The sequence below is a fragment of the Bombyx mandarina genome, chromosome 10 (assembly GCF_030267445.1).
Source record: "Bombyx mandarina strain Sakado chromosome 10, ASM3026744v2".
NCBI lineage: Eukaryota > Metazoa > Arthropoda > Insecta > Lepidoptera > Bombycidae > Bombyx > Bombyx mandarina.
Genome location: NC_143217.1, coordinates 6,071,061 through 6,082,688, shown reverse-complemented (window position 1 = coordinate 6,082,688; position 11,628 = coordinate 6,071,061). Strand labels below are relative to the sequence as shown.

Genomic DNA, 11,628 nt, shown 5'->3' with positions numbered 1-11,628 from the left:
GTACGTATTTCATTCGAAAAATTGGTACCCGCCTGCGGGATTCGAACACCGGTGCATCGCTACATACGAATGCACTGGACGTCTTATCCTTTAGCCCACAACGACTTCAAAAGTTCCACAACGACGTAAAAAGTAAAAAATTCGAAAAGTTACAAAGGTACTGACTAATTTTTGTGTGTTCAAAACGGTATGTGACACAAATAACACCTGGAATCCGAATAATATCCCCGTCAGATGTCTTCGTAATGTTACGAAACTTAATATGATCTTATTACACTACAACATGTTTTATTTAATTATTTAATTTGTAAACAAAAGCACAGGGGCAGACTTAATGCGTAAGGCATTATCTATCAGTCAATTAAGGCTGATCTAGTCAGTACTATGGTACGAACATTGCTTTATTGCAAAAAAAAACCTATTCATAATAAATACAGCTGAAGTACTATAACATCATAGAATAATATACTCATGCATATCCTTTAACATAAAATTAAGCTTAAACAAAATACACATATGTAGTTTTTTGCAAATATTGTGCAGAAAATACCAACATACACATTATTGCTAAATGGTTATAATTTATACTAAAGTCAGATTAGTAGATCACGATTGACTCCGAAATTAGTTTCTTTTCAGATTGCCTATTCGGAAATCGGAGTACCTACTAGTCAATCGGATCCGAGTTCCTGAACACTAATTATGATACAAGAACTAGAAGGAATTTCACAAAAGCTAAAATCAAATAGGACATAAAAACTAGTACACTTTTATCAACCTTAAAAATTAAAACATTAATCTACGTAGCACGCGCTAACGGAAGAAATGAATCACTTCATTCTATTGGTGCCCACTGCGCTACTAGCGCGAGGTTTCTTTGAAAAATTAATTGCATGAACACAACTAACAAAGGTACAACGACCTTTAATGAACCTTCAAAATGTTCAGTGGGTGTACATAGCTCCACTACAGTCAGAGATAGCATCAACACTTAAAATACCGCCTAGACTACATATTTTTAAATTCTTTTACCGTATTTATTTTTTAATCAATTTCAAGGCTTTGATGAAGCAAACCAAATTTTATGTCGCATAATTCAATAGTTTCTATCGCAACAGTGATATTTCAAAGTTCACTCGCAGTAATCATTATAAAATAGTCATAGTTTGTTCTTGATTCTACTATCCTAGTATGTACTGTGATCGTCCATCTCGCTATTCCCTACGAATCCCGTTCACGGGGATATCCTTCAAAGAAGTATATAACTTATGTCAAACAAAATAAGAGCAATTATTCGGTGACAGTTTAGTGAGGATGGAAACAATTTGCTGTGGCCTCAAATCAGTGGGGAAGGTTCTCCTACGCTACCGGTCCCACCTCGTGTAACTTAGCAAATTGTTTTATGCAACGCATTAGTAATTCTAGTGAATTTCGTATAATGACAAACACATTATTATGAGTTCAATCGGCGAATATGAAATAAATGCCGTTTCATTATTTTTTTTCGTCATTATATCAACAAATCAACAAGACATTCATTTTCATCCATTGACGCAGCAATAGCTTCTTTGAAATATGAATAGGTTATATTGTAAAAAAAATCGTTTCGGATTTCATCTACATGCCTATGTTGTAAATAACCCAAATAATATATAATATTAATATAACATAAATAATAATAATTGTAAAAATATGTCAGACAATAAAAATACTTTTTCACCTCAGCAGCTCAAACATACCGCTTTTGCTGCGAGACAACAGTGAACAAAACGCGATTTTGATTCGAGCGTGGGTCAAAGTAGCTTTTTAATTTTTCAATCTTCAGTGCCACGAATTGACTTTGTTCAGTTTGAAACATTAAAATTTTACCGTGCTCTGTCTCTTTCACATGCACATAAAAAAGTGAGTGAAAAAAACAAAAGCCATCGAATTTCGATTTTGAAATTCGACCTCAAAGAAAACACGTTGGGAAACGCGTAATACCCTAAAATTTTAAGATATTTGTAATAAAGAGATTACGTTTTTTTTTAATATTTTTTGAATATGTTTAAGTTATGATTGGATTTTAATAAAGATAAGTCTAATTAATAGTATAAAATTGGTATTTAACTATGTAATACATTTTTATTTGGAATTTCAACAATGAAAAATTTTTAAAATAAACATCAGGGACGCGGTATCAAAACGCAATTTAAAAAAATAGCGGGAATAAAAAGTTCGCTGATGCTGATAGCGTACATATCTATAGAGTAGTATAGAGTAACGTGTTAAACGTTATTTCAATCTATTCCTGTTCACTTCCATGTCTCTTAAATAATATGTGTTCTCACTGCTGAGATGAAAAGTTATGTGTGCTACACAAGAGCAAAGTTTTTTGCATCTCATGCTGTTGAGTCCCTCACTACGCTCAGAATTCTAACTTTGAATCACTCAATACGCTCGTGAATTAATCATAAAATCCTTTGCTTGCTCGGGACTCAAAATCAGCACTCGAAACAAAAAACAACTTTGCTCTCTTGTTACCCAAATAACTATTGCCACTTGTAAATCAAAATTCGACTTCGGTACTTTAAATCAATAATTATCTCACTATGACCGAAAAATATAACGACTGACAAAGTAAATGTTATTTTTATGTTAAGTTAATATAACAATTGGGAACTACCGGACTCGTTAGGAAATGCCCGGAATGATATAACGGCTGACACTCCCACGACTACGCGTCATACCGGTGACAGCAGAGGGGTCCACCGGGGAAACGCCACGAAACATGCACAACGAAAATGTGACATCTCATTGGAATAATTAACAGACAATTAATTTAATTTAAGACTCTTAATTTAAATTAATATCCATTATTAAAATATAACCTACTACCACTGCCGGATTAGATAAAGTGAAAATGGAACGAAATGTAATTTTTATAAAGTAGTTTATTGTATACAGTACTATACAGAACCAACATTGAAACATATTAATGTGTTTAATTGTAATTAATTAAATTTTTAAGTTATTAGTTCGCTAGTATTATGAGTATTCGTGTTTCTGTTTTACAATTCAAATTTCATACGACTCAGCTATATAAAGAAAGTGCTAAGGACGGAAATTTTATATTTTACTACAAACAATTCTTTGATACTGTTTCAAATATGTAATTCGTACTAGTATGAACAGTCTTTCTACTAAATATCTAGGTATTTTTATTGCTTCTGCACCATTTCACAGGCTCTCATTATTTTCTTTATTATAGCCACATATTACCTACAAAATAAGCTTCTTAGATTAATGTACAGGGCATTTAAAATGCCCTTTTTATGCCATTTTAAGCAGATGAGCTTAAATACCTGATGGTGACTCGTCAGCAATGCCAAGAGCAAAGCCAAGCTATTGCCTACCACTAAATTATTATTTTTATGTCTTAAAGTAGGATAATTATTGCTTAAATTGCTTAATCTAATTGTTATGCTCATTGGTTTAATTGAATTTGAGAAAATGAAATCAACAACAATAAAATTTTACGGCGTTTATCCAGATTATGCTTAAATAAAAATATACAAATTCTTTGTTTAAAGCTAGCTGACTAATGCCCGATGTTGACTGCACTATGGATGCATGTCGTCGTTGCTTACCATTATTCTTCTACTGTATAATCAAATAACATAAAATTAGGCTACCTAAAAGTAACCTCTCGAAGTCTAAAACATTTTTACAGTTCATTACACAGACTCGTCGACAAGTAAACCTAATTTACAGCGTTCCACTTTCACACAAAGCCTGCAGAATCTACAAAAGGGCTGTAATAAGAGCCGTATAGAGCCTTAATAATAAAGCTCTATTCAGTCACGACCTTGTAACGGAAACGGAAGTTAGGGTAGCTACGGATTCCGTAGCGCGATGTACAAATCCAGACATTTAACTCGATTCTCTAATTGTATGGTATGGTATGATATAGCTTGATTTAGCGACCTTGAACTAACAAGGTTCATTAAATTGTTTTGAGCTTATTTGTTAAGAGCCCACTCAAATATATCAGGCGGTGAGAATTTGTTTCAAGAGATAATCTTAGAAACGAGTACAGCAGTCTCGGTATGCTTCAATCAATAATCCATATTAATATCTATCATAAAAACGTAATGTCGATTCGTTAAGTTTTCACGCCCTAAGCCATTGTACCGATTTTGACGAAATTCGGCATGTAATCTTGGTTTTAATCCTATAAATATGCCTTTCATCCCACTTCCGAGTACAGGTCTCCCGCCAACTTAATATAGTGTAGAATAGTTTAAAAATAAAACAAATTTAACAACAATAACACTAAATAACATAATTTCCCAAGGAAACATTGTCTTCGCAGACATCTAAATAAATAAAAATTATATATCTCGACTGCGCTCCGCTGTGACTATCGGTAACTGAATCAAATACACTTTTATTTTTAAAAGAACTCACCAGTCTCTTACGCTAATGATGTTTTGACAATAACATTCCTTTAAGTGCCAACAACGGCTGTACAAAGTTTCAAGTCGATCGGAAAACTGATCGCGAATTTATAGAAAACTAAGAAATAAATTAATCTTTAAAACCACAAAGATTATTATTATTTAATATTACATAACTGAGTCTGTCTTAAAATTATCACCGTCGTATATAGACGTCAACAAATCATTTAACACCACCATTCTTCTTATCGTGAAGATGCAACTGTAACTCGTAAAGACTGTGTACTGTGGGTACTTTCTGTGTGCATACAAGCGTAAACGTCATTAAATGATTTTTGACTAGGATTAGACGGTAGTTAGCATAATATTCTAATGTCACGATCACCCTATCGGTCCGTGGCTATCAAATCACATAACTATCCCTAACATTTGATTGAATTAAATGAAATCATTGAACGCGATTAAATAAACTGTTAATGTATTTTGAATTATGTGTACCGAAGACTCACAAATGCAAAAATATTACGTTATCTGCAGTTCGTTAACGACACCTGAACAATACGTATGCGAAAGCAGATGTTTTCAGCTGGTCCAAAAACAGGAAACAACGACAAATACGAACAACGCATTATTAACATTCTTCTTGTAACAGCTCATTCTGGGCAACTGTTCCATATTGTTTAAATAGATCGTGATTCAAAGACATACGTCAAAATATTTAAAGATATATTGAAAGATAGTTTGAAACTTTTTATATTCGTCAAAAAATTATATTAAGCAATACGATTTTGATCTGTAAAATCATATAGGATCTTTAGTTGTGTTCCGAAATTAAAATGTAAGCTTACGATATTGTAATTAATAGTCTACTTTTGTATGTTTGTTATTTATTCAAACGGAACACGTGTTTTTATTCAATGACAAACATTTATTTTGTCAATAATGTAATTAATCCCTTACATAATTAGCATTGCAAAAATACATCGAAATTTTGCGCATGTCTCGTGAAAGTAATACGCGAGTAGAATCGAAATTTGACCACAGAAAATGTTTAAAGTGATTGTACACTCAATATTACTACAAAACATTGGAACTTAATCGAATTTCTTTAAAATATCAAACTATCTTGATATTGTATTACCTAACACATTAAATATGCAATTCTGTTGGAATACGTTAGAAATATCACATAATGCAATGTGCTGTATATTTTGATGAAATGGCGATCATTGATTACAAATTATTTCTCAATCGTCTTTTAATCTAATTCAGAACACTATAATTATCACTCATATTGTTGTAATATTTAGAAACATTAAGCAATAAAATGGTTTTGTATTTAAACCATTAACGCGATCATAAATTATGAATGAAAACAAAATGCTCAGCAAAGTTTGCCTCCATTTACGGAACCAGAGTAAACAAAACTTCTAAATCTTTAAAGTACTAATGTCATCTTTGGCATAGACCATAAATATACCATTCATGACGAATGCATTGAAAATAACATTTCCAAATGTATCACATATCTATCTATCTATGTACGTGATTTTTTCATTATCTATACGATAAGTTCAAATTTCCTATGCATCAGTGATCATGCAATATTCACGATCGGTTCAAGGAACAAGTGAAAGTATTTGCAGATTTATGTTTGTTGCCGTCCTGATTGTGGTTCTAATGGGACACTGTATTATGCTCACGTGTAATGACACCAGAAACTCGAGATCTTTACCTACATTGTCTTCACGTCACATTGTTTACACTAGAAAATTGATGAAGATTTATAAGGAATTTCACTTTCAACTAAAACTGTTTTAATAAAATAAAAATTTAAATAATTCAAAAAAAAATTATTATTTATGTAGATAATAACGGATTTTCTTATGATCATGGGCTTTGTCGTAAACAGGAGATTTATAACTTGTATGTTTCGTATTATTTAATGCTGTATATGTAATTTTGAATTAATAAATAAAAAAATTGTGATTGCATTATATTTTTCGCGAAATGTAAGGCGAGGGGTCAATATACCCGAGAATAAATTACAATATAGTGGAATTGCGACGCAAAGTTAAGCTGGGACGCGTAATGAGATTTTCTCTTACATTATTCCCAGTCATCCTAAACATGATTCACAGAAACGTAAAATTTCAGTGAAAATTTATCTCGGGTTCATTTGGCTATGGAACTAATTTAGTAATATACAAAACAGTTTTCGAATATATATTGAAACTAAATATAAATGTTAATAATTAATCCAAAATTTATTTATTATATTGTATATGGTATGTTGGTGTTTACTGATGCCCGCTGCGATTTACTTGCACTAGTTGCTCTACATACAGGCAGCATAATACCTGTTATCTTTACAATAATTACACGTTATGCCAGATACGTTTAGCAAGTGTACGGAAACAACGATATATTATTAAGCCAGTACATATTTATTTTTCTTTCTTACGCAAATAGTATTTTAATAAATTTTATATTTTAAGAATATTTCAATTTTAAGTAATTAGAAAAAAAATAGCTACTTAAAATTGGAGGATCAGTGTTTGTTCGGACATTTGTAATTATTATTTAAATTTTTAAGTTTGGTTTGTAACTAAAATAGCTTAGGCTAAAATATAGGTTGATACCGAATAATCGGAGTAAGTTGTTTTACATAGGTGCGAGTAGTAGGAAGATGGCGAGCGGATGCTGCGCGGTACAGCCTCCGCGGGCGTAGTACGTCGAACAAAGCAGCGTCCCGCCCTACCCGGGACCCACTTCCTGCCTCCGTTACACCGTTTTCCGGTTAACTATCCCGCGGCACAGTTTCATGAATGGAACAAGCACTTAAATTTAATAAAAAAATACGTCGTAACACTAAGAATGATGTTTCACTACAAAATAATGTAAGGCACGTACGTTGATTGATGGGATGCAGTTGTGAATTGGAGCGTGTGAAGCGCGCTTGTCAGGTGTGGAGCGCGGCCGGCGGGCTACTGGCAGCCTCCGGGCGGAGACGGTCGCGGGGCTGCGCGGGCCGCGCTTTTCATTAAAACCAGAGCTACGCCGCCGTAGCAACGTACGCCGCCCCGGACAACGCGATGGAACTTCGAGCCTCTGTGATTTATCTCCGAAGCGTTCAGCGTTCCTATGGGAAAATGTTTTCCACCTACTTTTTTTATCTCTTTCAACTTTCAACAAAGGCGGTATATACAAATTTATTTGGTAAATGAAAATATATCCAGTGAACAATTATAATAAACTAGTTGAGTCCCGCGCTGTTACCCGCGGTTATTGTTGTACTCGGGTGACGCCGCGAGACGAAGCTAGTCTAAAAAAGTAGCCTAAGTTACTCCTTAAATCATCAGCTATAAAATCGGTCCAGCCGTTCCAGAGATTAGGCGGAACAAAGCGACAGACAAAACTAAAAAAAATATATTTTGGTATAATGTGTATACGCACTGTGTATACTTACGCATCAAGTAAAAAGTGGTTATTTCATTATTACAAACAGACACGCCAATTTTATTTATTTATATAGATAACTGTCACGCTATTACAAATACATGCGAAACTTATGAAATTAAATGAGCGAAGTAAACAAAATTGCACCAATGTTTCAATTCATACTCGCCTGAGATTGATAAATAAATAAGAAAGCTTTTATAAAATAATGCATAATGCTACATAAATTACAATCACCCAAGGGGAAAAGAAATTTAGGTAATATTTAGTTTCACGTTTATTGCCTACAAAGCTTAAAATGGGAGCACCATGGACACACGATTGTCAGAGATCACCTCAAGCCGTAAAGTGAAAATATCAATTGCTTTATTTGTTTTACGCGTCCATCTAGCATTAAATGGTGGAACTCACGATCATGACAGAACCAACCCCATAAGCCCACCTTGCTTTGGGAATAACGTTCCTATCTTTAGAATCTTCTTCGCGGCAGAAATGGGTGGAACGTTAAATTTTTTTTGTTTTTTTTGTAAAGAATTTCCGACGTCATGAAACAACTATATAGTGATTTAGAAATTTGATCCTCGTGGCCTAAAAGTTATGACATCCGGTGCATTCGTGATGCAACGGTGTTCGAATCCCGCAGGCGGGTAGCAATTTTCTTAATGATATAGGTACATAGTTAACAATTGTTCCACATTGAAGGAATAATATCGTGTAATAAAAATCAAATTCGGAAAATTTTAATTTCGTAATTACTGGTGGTAGGGCGTCTTGTGAGTCTGCACGGGTAGGTTCTACTACCCTGGCTATTTCTGCCGTGAAGCAGTAATGCGTTTCGGTTTGAAGGGTGGGGCAGCCGTTGTAACTTTACTTGAGACCTTAGAACTTATATCTCAAGGTGGGTGGCGCATTTACGTTGTAGATGTCTATGGGCTGTGACACCAGGTGGGCTGTGACCACTTAACACCAGGTGGGCTGTGAGCTCGTCCACCTATCTAAGCAATAAAAATAAAAAATCAACTTTGAAATCTGTAAAGATGGGAGACCAAATTTAAGTTGTGAAATACAGAATCCATAGACAAAACGTCAATGCCGCTATAAATCTTGACATTTAAGGTCGAAGTATGGAGAGTAGTGGCAAGGGCCCAGTGAGTTTCTCGCCGGATCTTCTCAGTGAGTCGCGTTTTCGATACGGTGGTAGATTCTGCGAAGCACTGCTCTTGCTAGGGCCAGTGTTATCAACACTCCGGATTAAGCCCCGTGAGCTCACCTACATGTTAGGACGAAGCTGAAATAGCCTCTAAAAGCTATCAGCATATACCTAGTCAGGTCATAAATTCTGTCACATGTTTAATGTAAAATAATTGAAACAAGTTTATTCATTATGTAACCATTCATATACCAAAATGAACTTCACAAAACATAGATTCTTATGACACTAAAGTTTATTCAAAATGACCTCCGTGATTTTGAATACAGGCCTTCAATCTGCGCGGCCAGTCGTCTATCGCAGCACGAACGAGTCCATGTCAATATCGGCGGCTGCCTTAATCAAGGATCTCTTGAGTGACTCCAAATTGGGATGAGGCTTTGAGCACGCCTTTTCCTCCAAGTGTGGCCATATCTTGTAATCTAACGGATTCAAATCTGGACTGGAGGAGGGCCAATCTTCGTGCCGGATGAAGTCGATTTCACGCACCGCCAGCCAGTCTTGTGTGCTCTTCGCTCTATGAGCTGGCGCCGAATCTTGTTGGAATACCCAATGCCTGTTATTGAACATGGTATGAGAAACAGGTTCCACAAGGTTCGTCAGGACTGTGTTTTGATACACAACTGCATTCGTTTTTACACCTTTCTCACAAAAATGTACCTCTGTTAAGCCCCAATAAGAAACTCCCAACCATACCATGAGCGAGGATGGAAAATGACCTCGTTGGACACGCGGAATACGGTTGCTCGCTTCTTCACTACTGTGTGCGTACACCTTATCATTTTGTTTCTTTTAGCTCTCTTCTACGGTAAAAATTTTTTCATCAGAAAAAAGAAATTCCCGAATTTTTTTTCCCGCGTATCGCTTCAACAAAGCGCGGCATCTCTTCAGTCTCAGGTCCATTAGACGAGCATTCAAACGATGTCCTGTTTTTCTTCGATATGCCCGATGCCCAAGTCTTCATTTAACACCCTTTTCACCGTGGTTCTGCTTAACCCCATCTAAAGGGCCAACAGTTTCTGCTTACGTTTGGGATTTCGCCTTCACAGCGCCTTCACAGCTTTTTATCACTGCTGGAGTCCTAACAGACTGAGGGCGACCACTTCTTGACCTGTCATCTATACTAGAGTCTTCATTGTATCGTTTGATGGTACGATAAACGAATCTTTTGGTTATATTCAAATTTTTCAGTATGTTAAAAATTTGAATTGGCGCGTAACCGCAACGATGCAACGCAATAACTGCAACACGGTCTTCTTTAAGCGTCCACTCCATATTTAAAAATGAGTAAAATTCTAAAAGTATACATTTTTATTTTCATGAACAATTCGAAATTCGAATTCAATATACTTTTTTGTGGCCAGCATTCTAAAAGAAAAGTTTTTACTGTGTGACAATACTTATGACCTGACTAGTTATATCATAAAAAAGAGGCAATGAGCACCATCTCCGTGTATTAAAAAGTGTTCACTCAAAGTAGCCAATTAAGGTGGCGCCATAGTAACAAGTAGAAAGATTTTAAAAACAGCGTCATAAACTACCGCACTTAACTTCAATCCAGCACACTTGTATGTGCACACTACTATGTGTACAGCTTCCTACACTAGCGCTATTTCGGAGTTTTTCAACAATAAATTGCTGTTTACAGGTGAACACTTTTCTTGTCCCCTATATAGGATGATGCTCCTTAACTCTACCCTCCATAGGCTGTTTAACACGTCAAACTCCCAATCAACAATATTTACTATATTTTACTGGCACACAACCCAACTAAGTGCATTCCGGAACCCACAAACCCACAGGCGAGACTGCTTAGTGCCAAAATAAAATAAAATAGTGGAAACTACTTACCTACGTGGATTTTACGTTACGGTATGTTACGTCTCGCCACAAGTAATAATTACACAAATTCATTCATCGTAGACGTTCGTGAAAAGGAACCCAATACGTTGTGGCGTGCTTTAGAAAACAGCTTCATTTTGTTTAGGAGACTGACGAGAGAATATGTTTCTTTATTGCATGTTAAGTTCTAATTATGTTGTCAATTATGTTATATTTTTATTTACTGGTATTGAAACATCTTGTAATTAATTATGAATTAATTTGTATGGAATAAAGAAAGCTTTATTATTATATTATTATTTATTATGTATGTAAGTCTAATTGTTGGATACGTAATGTACGTGCTTCTGTTGTAATAAAAACCTTTTGATAGATTTCAACATAATACGAAGTTTCCTTAGATTCGTCTCAGTTGTGGCAGTGACATAGTTTATTTCAAAAACATGGTGTCGTAGAAAAATAAAACCAAATAACAAAAAATCTGAAATAAAAACAATCTTCAAAAGGAACTTAAAACTGCTGCTGCATTAAAATTGCTACTAATTTTAGTATCATTTAATTACACCATTCATTGGTATACATTTTAAGCCTTTTAAAAATTTACGAAGATTTTCAGGGTTGTTATTTTAATACGAAATTTGCCATATATTTTATAACCATTAGATCAATTTAGTATTA

General features: G+C 34.8%; 1 protein-coding gene across 2 annotated transcripts in view; it reads right to left on the bottom strand.

The window, feature by feature from the left end:
- nemy (cytochrome b561 family member no extended memory) overlaps positions 1 to 7,507 on the bottom strand; it is a 76,449-nt gene extending 68,942 nt beyond the window's left edge. The window contains exon 1 of one of the 2 annotated variants that reach the window (XM_028182100.2): positions 7,353 to 7,507. The gene's annotated coding sequence lies outside the window, so the exon portion shown is untranslated. The remainder of the gene's footprint in view (positions 1 to 7,352) is intronic. The other variant, XM_028182101.2, reaches the window with a different exon arrangement.
- Positions 7,508 to 11,628: the final 4,121 nt, after the last annotated feature.